The sequence below is a fragment of the Natrix helvetica genome, assembly GCF_964273705.1.
Source record: "Natrix helvetica genome assembly, chromosome: 2".
In the NCBI taxonomy this organism is placed as follows: Eukaryota; Metazoa; Chordata; class Lepidosauria; order Squamata; family Natricidae; genus Natrix; species Natrix helvetica.
In genome coordinates this window covers 57654937-57670992 of record NC_138552.1, presented here as the reverse complement: position 1 = coordinate 57670992, position 16056 = coordinate 57654937, and positions in this window count along the sequence as shown.

Genomic DNA, 16056 nt, shown 5'->3' with positions numbered 1-16056 from the left:
CTAAAATGTATTTTAAGGTTTGGTGAGCATGAATTCAACATAAACCTTGAAATACGTGTTATTTAACTCCTTTTAAAATAGCATTAAACATAATTTCACATACATTCCTTTAAAGATAAAAATACCCAAATGGAGTCCATTACACTTTCTAAGTATCTTCTTAAGTATATCTGTGAAGCTTATGCAGCACTTGATGCTTTGCAGCTCCAAAGATGCCTTTTCACAAGGAACCGGATAGCAAATCAAGTTTAACCAAGTCAGTTATCACAGGAGAAAGTGAGCTAGTGTCTATTGGTTTCCAATTTTTCTCCACAAACCAGGTGATGAATATGGATATATTTGGTTCCATTGTAAATTTTTATTTGGTGTGGAAGGGATCCCTATGTGTGCAGGATGGAACATTATTTAACACTTGCAACATTCCACTTCGACACTTCCTAATAATCTGTAGGAGAGCCAGTTTGGTGTAGTGGTTAAGGCATCATGACGGAAACCAGGAGACCATGAGTTCTAGTCCACCTTAAGTACAAAGCCAGCTGGTTGACCTTGGCTTAGTCACTTTCTCTCAGTCCTAGTAAGGAGGTAAGGGCAAATCACCTCTGAAAAACCTTGCCCAAACTGCAGGGACTTGTCCAGGTAGTCTTCTTAAAAATGCAACACAATTAAACAGAAGGAAGCAAATAGTCTGTAATGAAACAATAAGTATTCATGAATATGTTCTTGCTATTTATAAAATTGCTTTGCGTCCTTTATTGACTTGATTTTCACTCCAAACAGCAAAACAGCACTTAACTCAGCATTATCTGATTCACTTTTTCCACCTTCATTGTTAACAGCTACACACATAGACAAATAGTAAGAGAGATTAAGTAGTGTAAATAGAGGCAATAGAATTTATTTTTAGAAAAGAAATGTATTCTGGGGTAGTCAAATAAGAAATCCCTGCTTAAAGTATAATTATTTGATTATGCATGTTGTATCAAATAACGCCTATTCCCTAGCAGAAGATATTATAGGCAAAATAATTTATATTTCATTTTATTTTGCTACTGCTATTTCAAAATAATCATGACCTATCTTTAGAATGGGAAGTCCCAAACATGCTATTGTTCAAGGAAAACCTAGAAAATGATGGCTCCATATGCTTAGATCTTATTTCATTTACTTCTCTGGAGGGTTGCATTTCTGTTTTCATTAGAAATGTTTTTACAGATGTTGGCTCTCCAGATATGAACTCTCTGGTGGAGAGGTGGTCGGATATTTGGCATCTAGAACAAAAAAGAAAAGAAAAGAAATCCGCTCTTGAGAGCCTAATAGAGAGAGAAATAATTTACTGTCTTTATGATGTATAAATGTATAACAGCTCTACAGAGGCTTTAAGACTGAGTAATTGAATTTGAGCTAATACAGAAATATTTGCAATTAGTCTTTTAAAACGAAATATATCATTCATCATGATAAAGGACTAAAAAAGCAGCCATAAATAACACTTCTGGAAAAGTTGCACCCACTAATTTATATTATTTTCTTTTTCATTTGAAATAATTATATTAATTTGAATATATATGGTGTATATATATATATATATATATGTATATATATTATACATACACACATACAGGTTGTAATACACATAATATATATATAACCTGCCATCTTCAAGCTTGGGCTTAAAAGCTTAAATTTATACATACATACATATATACATACAAATTAGTACTTTGACCTATGTTACCAGTGTGGCAATGTTGATACACGTCAAATATTTGAATCCAGCATACGCATCCTGAGAATACCTTTTTTTGGTGGCAGTGTTTAATTTTACTAAATAATCAAATTGGAACAAACATCTCAAACAGTGAAGGCATTCAAACTAATTTGCGCTCCAGAAAAAAAAAGCATGTTTTGAAAGGCTGAGCAGGAGGATTTTGACTTCTTTTGTGTATTCTGTGAAGTGATGACATCTATTATTCAAATTTCACTTGTCTTATTTCTAACTGAAGCAGAAAACTTACATTTCCTTTGGATAGAATAATGTTTACCATTTCAGATTCCAAAACTATTAGTGATACCCAATATTGTGTGAACATACTAACTCACCATCAGCTTTCCAACTCTCTGGAGCCAATTTGTAATTAAAGGAAGTTTCAGAGATGAGAAGATGGAATATATATACCAACAGGATCTCTTCCGCTGGCCAAAAGAAACTGAATTTATTGCTTAAAATAATAGAAATGAGTTAAATATAACTCTTAAAAACATATCCAGGCCATTGTCATTGTACTTTTATGGAAGTGACTTGCTATTGACTTCTGCTAATACAATTCTCAACATTCTAGGCTACTAGCAACTATGGAATTCTCATGTCTTAACTATATACCATACTTAAACAGAAGTTGATTATAGTTTTATTCCCTATTTATGCTTATTTGGGATTTGGGTTGTGCAAGGATTGCTTAATATATTTGTGGCCAGCTAGGAACAATTTGTTTCTGTTTCTAGTGTTCACTGCTTTTCCAGAATCTAATGTGCAAAATATAAATGTTTAATAGCTTCTATAAGTTTATTAAAAAAAGGATGATATTTTCAGGAAAGTTAATGATAGGCTGATTATCTGAGCAACAATTCTATGTAATAAAATTTAAACCACAATTATTTGACCATAGCATGTGCTTATTTCTGTAAGACTCCCATTCCAACATGAGGATACATGTAAGGACTTGGACAATCTCTCAAGGGTAATTCCCTAATATACTGTTAATATAGTCAGAGCTATAAGAGGGAGAATTTTTTTAAGAATAAACCATAGGTATGGTTATTATATTAATTACATTATTATTTACAATTAAAAATAAAAGTTAATAAATAATGATTAGCAGAAAAGATGAATTAGGAGAACTAGGTAAAAGAAACTACTACAATTTAAGTGTTTATATATGTAAATCAAATGCATAAGTCATCTAACTCAATGGTTATATAAAAACATGACCAGTACAATGAAAACAAAGAAGATGATTATATCTGCCTTTAAATAAAACTAAGCTATGTAAGGAAAGGGAAGGGATGAGAAAAGAGAAAGGAAAAGCTACATCAACTTAACTGAAAAAAGGATTAGATGAGAGTGGAAATGAGGATAAAAATATGGATATGATTTGCAAGTAATATTGCTGGGAATACAACTATATGAATGAAAAAATTGAGTGTGAAGGCAAGCATGAATATGCAACTTTCTTTTAGCCGTGCTCCTCTCCACAAAGCAGAGTCACAGTGACATCAGATCAATCTGAATTCACTACTACTTACTTCCACTTAGAAAATACGTGATTGGGCTTCTGGAGGAAGAAATGGTGGACTGAAGACAGCTCCATGAAAAGTGGAGCTGACAACTGCAGCAGAGAACGAAGAGCCAATGGTAGACTGGCTTTTCAAACTTCTCCAGACAAAGAAGGGATGGGAGATCGCCCAGAAGTGCTCCGGACAGTTGCTTCTCATGAAGTAACTGCAAACAACAGCAACAGTTTGCATGGATTTTAAACATGGGGGACAAGGGAATAGTCATCAGTCAGAAAGCACTGGGCGAGTCTGTCTTCAAACCTTAATGAGATAAAATTTTAATTACGAGCTTAACAACTAAAATAAAAAAGACTAATCAGGAAAAAGCTAATTAAGACTTTGATTCTAAAAGTTATAAATGGATTAAGGGTCCAGTTAAATTTGAAAAAAGGCTTTGAAATTATTTTTATATACTGTATATCACATTTTCATGCCACACAGATTTGGAACAAGCACATGCTTTTCTCTCCTCTTCATCCACATGAAAAAAATTCATAATTTTGACTCTGAGGCAACAAATTATCTCACTGAACTTACATGTTAGTACTCTTCCACTTTCTTCACATTCACTGACTCCTGACATTTCTGTGTGGGAAAAACAAAGCTTTTACCTTCTGAACAGAACCAAATAAATACTTTTATTTGGAAAAATGGTCAAGAATGTGTGGGGTAGCTTTATTTATTTTTAAACCTTCAGCAGCTTTTTCTTACTGAAGTGATGCTGGTCACTTTAGCAGGAAATTATTGTGATAAACTTAGGGAAAAATGATTCCCAATGTTCTTTCATGTTTCAGTTTTTCATTATAGAACTGTCTAATTGAAAATAGAGAAAAGGGTATTTAGGTTTTTCATTCCAATCAAGCTTATTGTTTTATGGATATAGTTACAGTTTCTAAATGAATTTAGTATCCACAGATGTTGCGGACCTTTGTTTTGTACTGAAATGTAGACTTATTTTTTTTCTAAATATTCTGAGAAAGGATTATTCCAAAATGCTGAGGACACTGGATGTTTGGATGGACCAATATTGCTTTTCTTATTGTGAGGGGCAACCTATTGGCTGAATATAATTTGTTTACATCCCAAAATTGTGTGGCTGAAATTCAGTGATAAAACTACTGATTTGGGGCTATGCAACTTTGGTTTGACTTGTGTTTTTGTGACAGAAGGACAGGGAAGCTGGAGGCCTCTGGAACAAATATCCAACTTTAATTCACTCTCATACAGCCCATGATCTGAATGTTGGTGAACAGTTCCAGAGACTTTTTCAAGGTGGGAATAGAAGCAAGTTGACCTCTGACCTATCCCAGGCTCATCTACACCCAGTGATGTCAAGTGTGGTCAGAAAAATGAGTTCCTGCCCCCCAATCCTGGGAAAGTTGCCTTTCCCTGGCCTAGATATTTAACAAATGACACAATGGCTGGTATTTAGTTTTTCTCTGAAAGATGTTTCTGACCTGATAAAGCAAACAAATATATACAAATCTGCAATTGCTAGGGAAGGATAGGCAGTTATGGTTGGTGGAGTGAAGGGAGCTCTGTTAAGTAGTAATGCCTGAGACAACTTAATATTAAAAACCCAAAATAATAACCACTACAATATTAAACAGTATATATATAACTACATATTTACTACATACTACATAGGCAAAAAGAATAAATAAATATTGAAGTTGTTTATCTTACCTGTTTCTCATTTTGTTATTAGCAGATAATAGAAGCCACATTTTACAAAGTTTATAAATCCACAATATACAAAGTCAGGTTGGTAAAATAGTCGTAACATTGTGAATGGCATGTCTATTTTAATTTCTGACATTCTATAACATGCCCCTAAAACCACACAAATAACTTTCATACCCCACAATTCATGATCCAAGAGAGAGAAATGTATGCACAGGGTCATCTCCTTCCAATTGTCCCAAATGTATGCAACCTGCTCCTGCCTCACCAATAAGCCAATGAAGCAACGATGTCAATTAATTTTTTTAAGTAATGTATTGTTCATTCTCAACAAAAATACCAAAGTAGAAACTCATCATGGATAATGCAGATCAGGAGGCAAAGGATCATCATCACTATTAGTAGTAGTTGACCATCAGGAGATCAGCTATATGGCCAGTTTTGCCCTACTTGGGGCTTTATCTGGCATGGGTAGCCAGATACTATTCTGGGCTTCAAATCTTCTATCAGGAACTGAATTTATTGACATTTGCATTTTATATGACTTTATACAGTGCATTAGCTTTAGGACCTATCAAGGTTCTGGTGCTTAGTGGTTGCAGGAACTGATATAGAATCTATCAAAATTGTGGTCTGCTTTCCATTAAGTACTTAGGGCAAAGAAATACAGATGTTATTTTACATTATATAGTATTTACAAGAGTTACACCACCCTACTGGAATGTGGTCCATTCCAATAGATATTATTACTAATGAAGACTGAAAAGGTTTTCAAACTATATACCAGGGATGTCAAACTCTATTTCATTGAAGGCCATATCAGGGTTGTGTTTGACCTCGGAGGAGGGAGAGGGCGTAGATGGGGTAGGTGTGGTCGGGGGGCATGATAAGCTCGATGTCACTCATGTCAGGGGCACCTGTGGTGGCCAAGGAGGGACTGGGGGAACCCATTGTCTCCAGCAGAGGAAAGCGAGACCAGGTAGATTGCCAAACTCTTGTCCTCCAGAGGAGCCTCGCCGTCCCTCTCAGGCCACATGGACCCCTGGATGGTGGCACAGGCTGTCCAGAGCCCTAGGCAGTGGAGTACAAATTTCCAGCCTGGCCCCCGAGCTCCCGGGGCACTGGGACCCCACAGCTCAACCCAGCCCTGCTTCCCCAAGGGGGCACGCATCCCCCCCTGAGTTCTGTTTTCACTGGCAGAGGCACCACGGGCCAGTCCTTTGCTGTTTCTAAGGCGGCCACTTGGGCCAGATCTAAGCACCCTGCAGGCGGGATCCAGCCTGTGGACCTTGAGTTGGACACCCCTGCTACACATAATATAATAACACATTACCATATGAAAAAATAGCAAAGCTTTTAACCAACAACAGTATCGCACAGATATGTCAATGAAAGATACATACTTATTTTTTTAAGATGAGAAACATGCGTGAAAATTCAAGTTGTCCTTTACCAAGATGTCCCTGTCTATAATCCGTGCCAATGTCACAAATCCTAATGATAAACCGCGAAGTAAACTTTGAACTGATCATGTAATAATTTATTGAACTGTTCCATTACAGAACAGATTGCATAGATTTGGAATAAAGGCGCTACTACCCATCACTGTTTTATGTAGTCTCAAAACATGTGACCTTTTCTCCCCTTTACAGTTTCTTAGAGTATTTGATACAGTGAGATTAAAAAGGATTCTGTATTCCATATTCATTTGTTCTCATCAATAAATTTTAAGGAAACAATTTGAACTAATTTTCTTCCATTCCATTTTTGCTATCATAATAACTATTGTAACGACTATTAGGCTACAACATTCATGCCTTATCTTTGTCAGTTAATGTATTTAATTCCACCATTCCTGGAGGGAATAAACCCTGAAACTAAAGCCTGCAATATATTACAGAATCAAAAACCGCTTAGGCAGAACAAACAGGGGATTTGGCTTGGATAAACAGCAGAAGGCCCTGGTCTTTTATGTCCAGAGCTCAGAACACAAAGTAGAAAATGACTATAAATCATTCTGGTCAAGCAACATAACATGAATGTATGTTTATTTAAATCTCCATACTATCATTTATCTGGCTATTGTTGAGTTTCAAAAAATACTCTGCTACAGTGAAGCAAGCAGTGCATAATGCAAACCATTTTACTGTAATAAAATTAGCTTATGAGAAATGAAATCATTTAAATGGATTCAACATAGCTTGAATCAAAGCATCAAGCAGTGCAATAATTCAGTAATAACAAACTTAAAAGATTAAACAAACTTTAAAAGTTCCTTTTAAATATCACAATTACATTGGTCTGGAATCTAAAGAAGCAGCGCTATAAGCTCAAAACGTACAAGGAGTATAATGCTGTTTTCTAAAACTGAAATGTCAACTTTAAAAGACTTCTTTAATTTATTTTTTAATTAGCAACTGTAAAATAATTTAAACTGGATAATAAATCTAATGTTATTTATATTTTCTTGGCATGAGGTGTGAGCTTAGATGGACTCCAGAGGGTGGAAGAGGACAGGAAGGCCTGGAGGAACGTTGTCCACGGGGTCGTGATAGTCGGACACGCCTTCGCAACTAACCAACAATATTTTATTGTTTACACTATTTGTGTTTCCTTCTAGAAGCTAAAGGTGTAGCTTCTTCCAATGAGATGAAATAGGCAAAATGATAATAATTAAGTTTACTACATAACAGCAATAACTTTACTGTCCAAATAATAAATCATTATATAATAGTCATAACAGATTAGCAAACTTATCAGAGAGACAAAATACATTCTACCATTTCACCAACTTTCAGAGACATAGCTAATGTGTTTATCTGCATAATTTTTTAAACAATAAATGTCATAATATAATGGAGCCAAGCACATGTTTACTCATTCTATTTCAGCACATTAACCACTGCCCTGCAGTGGTTCCCACTTCAACAGCAGAGTTCATTTGAAATCAGACTTACAAGTTTTGCCTTGTCAAAAGTGATGGCAAGCAGGTGAGTAGAATTTCTACTACTTATGAATTGCTGTGGCAGGAAGGTAATATTACACAACGTCAAATCTGGATACCTCTCAATGAAAATGCTGATGAAAATGCAACCCTCGGATTGGTCCCTGGGACAGAGTTTTCAGCAGGATTAGCTCAAGGCACTTTCAGGCCTGAAGGGAAGAAAAAGACAGAGAAGTCTCCTATTTTGATACGCAGACTTTGGTTTGGCTAGCAACTGAAATTCATTTCAGCGTTGGCTTGCACTGCTTTTCACCATTACATTAAAGATAGCCTTCTTTTTCAAGCCTTGTTATATATTAGGTATGTCAATTGCACTGGTTTGCAAACCAAATTTAGGTATCAATAATCTTCTATAATGCCATAAATAGATGAGGATCTAAAATCCATTTGTCCCTTAGGTAGTTGCTTCTGGATTAAAATCTCATTAACTATCTTCTTGTATTTTCTTACCAAAAATGTTAGGAAAATGACTTAAAGACTTTTGAAAGGCAGCGTCCCACTTCTGGAAGTTCCCATGTAAAGCAATGAAAATATTTCTGTTTCACCTATATTTTAATAGTTGAAATGAAAATTAATATGAAATTAAAAACAAAAGTACTCAGTTGGTGGTTTAATTGGATAAATCATGGAGGTGGGTTTTGGAGTAACATGCAGGAACTAAATTGTAAGGTAAAAGTAAAGGTTCCCCTCACACATATGTGCTAGTTGTTCCAAACTCTAGGGGGCGGTGCTCATCTCCATTTCAAAGCCGAAGAGCCACCGCTGTCCGAAGACATCTCCGTGCTTGTGCGGCTGCCATGACTAAATGCTGAAGGTGCAAGGAACACTGTTACCTTCCCATGAAAGGTGGTTTCTATTTTTCTACTTGCATTTTTACATGCTTTCGAACTGCTAGGTTGGCAGAAGCTGGGACAAGTAACGTGAGCTCACTCTGTTACACGGCGCTAGGGATTCGAGCCACCAAACTGCCGACCTTTCTTATCGACAAGCTCGGCATCTTAGCCACTGAGCCACTGCGTTCCTCTACTAAATTGTAGTTAATGTTTATTGATAAAAGTTATGCTGTCCTTAAACTCTATGCTGAAAGCCTCTGTCCATTTGCTCAGTGCTTGATTTGCACAGACCGTGTAGATAACATTTGTCTCTGTACTAATGCTTTTAAGTTACAGTTGGAACGCAGATAAGGTCACACACCAAGCCTAAACCTGAAATTCAGCTTCCCTTCCAATCCTTTTTTGACCCAGAAATCTCTCCTCACACAAATGCTTGCTACCCTTTATTAAATCTTAGCCTGGTTCACTCCTACCAAGTATGGTAAATTCTGGACATTTTTTTTCTCTTTTACCAAGTGCAGCTTGATTGTAAATACTACCTAGTTGAGAAACCACATTTTCAAAGAGGAAGCGAAAAATAACTGAGCAATGTGTGTGCTGGAGAAGGCAGGAATAGCACACACGTAGCTATCAGTAGACTTAAGAATGGTGTCTGGAAAGCTTCAGAGGATGCTAATCTCAATTCAGGTTTTACTTTTAAGGAATAGCAATAAAAGAGGCTGGTGAGATAGGAGAACTGTTTACATCCATTTTGTGCACATCACTAACGGACTTTCCTTTAAAACGTCCAACTATGTAATCTCATTGAAACTCGTGCAGGGAAGAAAAACCTGACATTCTGAGCAAGGTGTCTTACTTTGTTGTTGTGAAGAAATAATTCTGTTACATCTCAACAGTCTCCATGTCTTGCTAGATTTTTAGAAGAGGATGTATTAGTAGTTCTGATGCTATTGAGGGTGGTCTGTTCTTGCTGGATTGTTTTCTGTTTTCTTCTCAAGGGAAAATGGGCTTTCCAAGTATAGCACTTGGTAAAATACTTTCAGCCAAACTGGAGTGTAAAATCTGCAACTGATAGCATTGTGGGCTACCGCTAGCTCTACCAAATATATTTCTTCAATGTATTTATTTAGCTGGCCTAACAAAGCAATTGCAGATGAAGCGTCCATTAAGCTTAACAACAATTAACTATGCACTCAAAAAAAAACCCCAACCCTTGTGTTGTTAATGCTGTAACTAACACTTAGATAAAGATGAGCCAAAGGAAAAGCTTCAACCCTGAAGATTAGGAAGGTTGAAATGGGTTAAAGCAGTCCTTAAATTAACACAGGCTGTTTCTGCAGTGACCTTAATTTATATCATATCTTAGATAATGCCAGCACTTAAGAAGTGAAAGTTTTGTTTCCTCCAAAGCGCTATTTGCATAGGAAGATTTCAGCTTTCTTGCCTTCCTTCTTCCATTCTTATTTTCAATGAATTTCTGGCCCCATTCCCTCCCTCCATCAGATATCTTTCTATGACCAAATATATGAGTTTGCTAAATTGCATCAGTTAAAGAGCCAGGATAAAGCACCCAATTCAAAAAAAAAAAATCTCCCTAAGTCCTATTATTGCAGTACATTAGGGTGTTTAAAAATATCATGATGAATGCAATCCTGAATGTACAAAACACTGTAATAAACTGTGGGAGCCTTGATATGATCTCAAAGAACAAGAACAAAGAACTTTAAGTGAAGGTCCAAGAAATCTAAAGAAGGAAGAGGTATGGATAATTATCCCAATAGAGCAGGATAATGCCAGCAGGAAATTGAAAATGGTGCCTGGTGACTCACGTTTTTCTTCCATCCTTGCATTTACAATGTTTTCTGGTACGTGACCAAGATCAGCAATTATATACTGGTGAAATTTTACACAGTGCATCCAGTACAATTCAAATGACAAACAACATGCATTCCCTCAAGTTAATCGCTTAAGAAGTATTTGTGATAGGCACTGAAATGTTTGGCTAGAAAGAGGACAGCTCATCACAGGCAGCTTTGTTTCTAATGTATACAAATGCTGGAATGCCTTTGGTTTCATCATGAAAGCCGGCGAACATGCATTGGTTGCAACCTAAATAAATGTACTATTTTGTCCCAGAGCTTGGATAAATTCATCATGCTTTAGATATCTCAGAAAAACACTCCAGGAAAAAAAAAAAGATTTTTACGATCTGAAAAGTATGTGCGTGAGAGAAAGAACTTCATATTCTGAAGATTCCCAGGAAGAGACTTATTATGGATTAGGTCCGAAGAGTGAATCGGGAATTAGATGGCTTTTTTCCCCTTCTGAAGCTAGAATTTCATAAGATTTACATTAGATCCTTTATTTCAATTTCTCACTTCTGCCATTAACAATAATGAGAGGTATAGATTTCATAATATGTATTACAGCAAGTTCAGATTGTCTATGTCTAGAGTTCACTGTTTTAGATTAATGGAGTGGCCCACAAATGGTGGCCAACGTGACCAATCATTTTTTGACAACTGCCATGTGTACTGGTAACCTACAAATGGATTTCCCATGGTGTGTAAGTGTATTTCACTTCTGTCAAAATCTATGGGAAAAAAATTCAATTTTCTGATATGTCATGGGAAGCCATTTTACAGAATCCCACATCTGTACGGATGTATCATTTCCTGTGGGTTGCTTTGTGAATCATTAGGATCATTGGGATTCATTTTTTTTACTACCAGTTCTGTGGCCATGGCTTGGTGGGCATAGTGTGGCTTGGTGGGCAAGACTTGGTGGGCATGGCAGGGGAAGGATACTGTAAAATCTCCATTTCCTCCCCACTCCAGGGGAAGGATCCTGCAAAATCCCAATTGCCTCCCAATCAGCTGGGACTCAGGAGACAGAGAATAGATGGGGCGGGGCCAGTCAAAGGTGATATTTACCGGTTCTCCGAACTACTCAAAATTTTCGCTACCGGTTCTCCAGAACTGGTCAGAACCTGCTGAATACTTCTGCTTTCACTGAATACCAATGTTGTAAGCAACTAGATTCAGAATGAAGGATATGATTTATTCCACTTTTTCCATCGAATCTCCACTACTCAATGCCACTTACATGGACACTTTTTTTTTTTTTAAAAGACTGTTGGGCTACAATTACCATTGTTACTACTACCGATCTCCCAGATTATAGGTAATGGGTGGGTGCCTCTACTATAATAGTCCATTCCTATATGTACACATACACCCCATCCAAGTAGCCCTGTAACACAATTGCTATATATTTCCATCAAGAAACAAGTAATGTTTCTCTAAAATAAACCATCCTCCTAAGTTAGGGTAGAAAGTGGCAATTGAAGAGTTTGGTATTACTCCCATTTCTTTTCACTTGTCACACGGGCCGCAATTATTTCACTAAACAAAATCCATCATGGTCTTCTAAGGGTGTCCTGTTAGATGTTCATAGCCTTTTGACTGACATGAGTACAACCTTTGCATATTGCCTCAGACTCTTTGTTCAGATGAACAATATACAAGGAAGAAAAATAACCTTATAACTAAGAGCAAGAACTGTATTAAGTTTCTGTTTAATTTCCAATTAGATGTTCCAGAATCTGCAGAGCAACTTTTTTTTTTAGTAGAAAGGGTATGTATGTGGAGGGGAACCCAAATGCTATAATGAAGACTCAGCTGTGCAACAAAAAAAATCTACCTTTCTTCTAAGCCCTTTCTCCTTTACAAAAAAACTTTTAGCTCCCTTTAAATGCATTAATGCAAGCACTCATGTTTGGCTGTGAGTTCAGTAATGCCAGAGTTGCTAGAAGGGCATTTACTGTATATTATACTCTGTCTTCTGTATCTTTCATAAGGGAGTTATTATGTGTCACTTGGAAATAGTGGATAACACTCTTTATTAGCCTCATGATACTGAAGCCCATCAATACCTGTCTAAACCTGATGAGATCATGCTATGATTGTTAATCAGACTGAAAGAAAAAAAAAGTGAGAGGATAAAAAATACCTTTAAGGGGAAAAATCAATTAAAAATGGTAGAATACAGGTAAATATACTGAATTTCCTGCATAAAGTAAAAGACAACTGGTCTTTATGGTTAAAATGAAGCAGAGTTTTAGCACTGGAGCTACAGCATTAATTCAGTGCTGGTGGCAGAACATGTGATTTTGCAACAGTGTTTTATTTCCATTAAAAAAATACTGTTGAGTCAGGGAAATATTTCTAGTTGAGCAGTGGCATTAAAATATAGTTGTGCTCTGGTTATTACTGTCTTTAATTTAATGGATATTTATAAAACTTTGTGATATAAACATTCCTATGTAAATGTCCCCCACTTTTCATCTCTGTGCAATTCCTTTCTGTTCTCTGGATCTGCTGTACCAGTTTTCATCTCCATACAAATTCAAGAGAAGGTAAGATCCCCTCGCACATGCGTGCTAGTCGTTCCAGGCTCTAGGGGACAGTGTTCATCTCTGTTTCAAAGCCAAAGAGTCAGCATTGTCCAAAAATGTCTCTGTGGTCATGTGGCCAGCATGAGAAGGAGCATGAGAAGGTATATAGCTTTAAACTTTACTTTTCTGGAAGAGTCCAAAGCTCAGTTCACACAGCATGTACTGGGCACACCAAAGGAGACCTGAGTTCTATATTCAAGTAGCTGATAACCCAGCATTGCCCATGTGTTTATTTATAGGGGGAAAATATCTGGACCAAACATAATTTCTAATGTTGGATTTTCCCCCTTACCAGATGGATCCCCTTGTGGAGTACTGTAAAGTCATTACCATGGCAACTCCACTGTGCTGCACAGTAGTAGCCATTTTACGGCAGTACAGTAAAAGCCATTTTAAGGCACAACAGGCTGTATCTTAACAGAACATAAACCCCAAGAGGTTTTAGGGATGTCTTATACCCACAATACTTTTTTTCCAGAGGGTAAATCAACTGTGTACCAAGTTTGATTGAAATTGCTTGAGGCGTTCCAGAGTTATGCTGGAACACACACACACACACACACACAGGCTCAAATGCAGGAAGAAACACTTTTGCGGGAGGATCTGTGCTATCTAGAGATGAACCGTATGGATTGCAGTGTGTGCCTTTCCTTACCATATTCAAACTTCTGCTAATACTTGAACTTCTACATCCATTCCCACCATAGCAGCTATTCTGTGAACAAACACTTTTTATGATAGCCATTTGGAAACAGTATTACTATATTACCCTCAAATTAATCTACTGGCAATCCTTGTAATCAGAACCCTCTAGGCAAGTTAAATCAATCAATAAATCAGAATTCAACTTTAAGTTGATAAACATATACAGTAAATATAATACTAAAAATGAATGGCAGGAGTGTTAATGTAAATAAAATCAATACAATTGGATTTCACAGCAGAATCAGATCTTGATGTCTTCTAAATATCAGAATCTTCTGATCTTTATACATTTACAGAAATATAAAAAATCCCCCAATATCATTTTAAGGCACAACAGTTCCTGAGTGCTTAGACAGTAAGCATTCAGGAACCTCTCCAAAGCAGACATCCAATCACTGAAAAGTCCCATTCCTTCTAAACAACTTTTCCACCTTTTAGCAATTCAGTTAATAGTGGTAGAAAATGAGCAAATTCAAATGGGATGAAGCCACACTGATTCCTCTTGATCATTCACACTTATCCAGCCACAAATCACGATAACTCCTACAGCAAGAAAATCTTACATTTTCAACAACAATAAAGGATAGAAGTCAAAGCCTACTGCAGGGGAATAATTAATAATATAAAATAATTTCCCAGATAAATGTATTCATCTGTCTATGAGATTGTCCAACTACATTCCAAATTAATGAATATGCTTTCTCAACAGTCATAATGGTGCAGTGGTTAGAGTGCAGTATTGCAGATTAACTCACTGCTCACTGTCAGGAGTTGGATCCTGACCATCTCAAGGTTGACTCAGCCTTACATCCTCTTGAGGTCAATGTCAGGGATCCAAGTAACACTCTCAATGAAAGAAGACTCTGAGGCTTGAAGTTCCTCAAAGTTCCATTTTATTAGAGATGTCATATTGGCACATCTGGAAAAACCTGAATCTAAAAGCTTCCAGGTTTTCCCCACCCAAATGAAAGTCCAAGTCCCTGCCCAGCGCCCACATATCCATCACATGGCCCAATCAAGCATCCTCCAAACTGGAGATGCCTCCCAGTCATACCCTTCCAGGTTCAGGGCAAGATGTCCTTGACTCTCTGAGAAAGGAATATTATTTTGACTATATATCTCTCAAACTCCATATAAACCCCTTCCCATTTTCCCACAGCATTAAAAGTGGCAGGCTGGAAGGCCCAATGCAAAAGATGGCTTCCTGGCATACAATCTGTAAAATTATTATCCACATTGTTAGAGAAAATATGCTTTGTCTATAAACCGCTTAGAGAGGACTGTAAAGTACTATGAAGGAGTATTTAAGTACTAGTGCTCTTGTTGTTGATATTATTAGTACTTTGGAATATAAATGTATTGTGAACTCTATTTCATGAGTATTGTTTCACTTAGGTGGTTTAACTTAAACCAATATGATTTTAAGGTTCTACAGCATGGATTTTAAGGACAAATTGTCATTGTACATCATATATACAACAAAATCGGTTTAGCTTCTACTGGTGCAATCCATAACAGAAAATACAAGACAAGATGAATAGTATATACTAGAAAATAATCCTTATACAAGTAATTTTGCGGGGGCGGGGGGGGGGGAACTAGTCACACGTTTCCATATGTATGTGGAATGATTGTGATTGTGTTTAAGAGTCTGACAGCCCATGGGTAGAAGCTATTTTTAAACCTGTTTGTCCAACTGGCTATACTTCAATGACTTCTGCCCAATGGTAAAAGTGAAAAAGACACTGGCCAAGGTGTGAATCATCCCTAAGTATCGTCCTTACTCTGCTGAAACAGCTGGACCTGCTGATGTCATCCATTGGTGTTAAAGGGCAACCAATGGTTTCTTATATCAATTGATCACTCTCTGTAGTGCCTTTCAGCATACCAGTAGTGGGTTACTCCCGGTTCGGCCTGGATTGGGTGAACCGGTAGTAGCAGCAACAGGAGGCTCCGCCTACCTATCCAGATGCTTCTGCGCATGCTTCTGTGAAGAAGTGTTGTGCGACCGAGCGTGTGTGCACACACGAGCAAACTGGTAG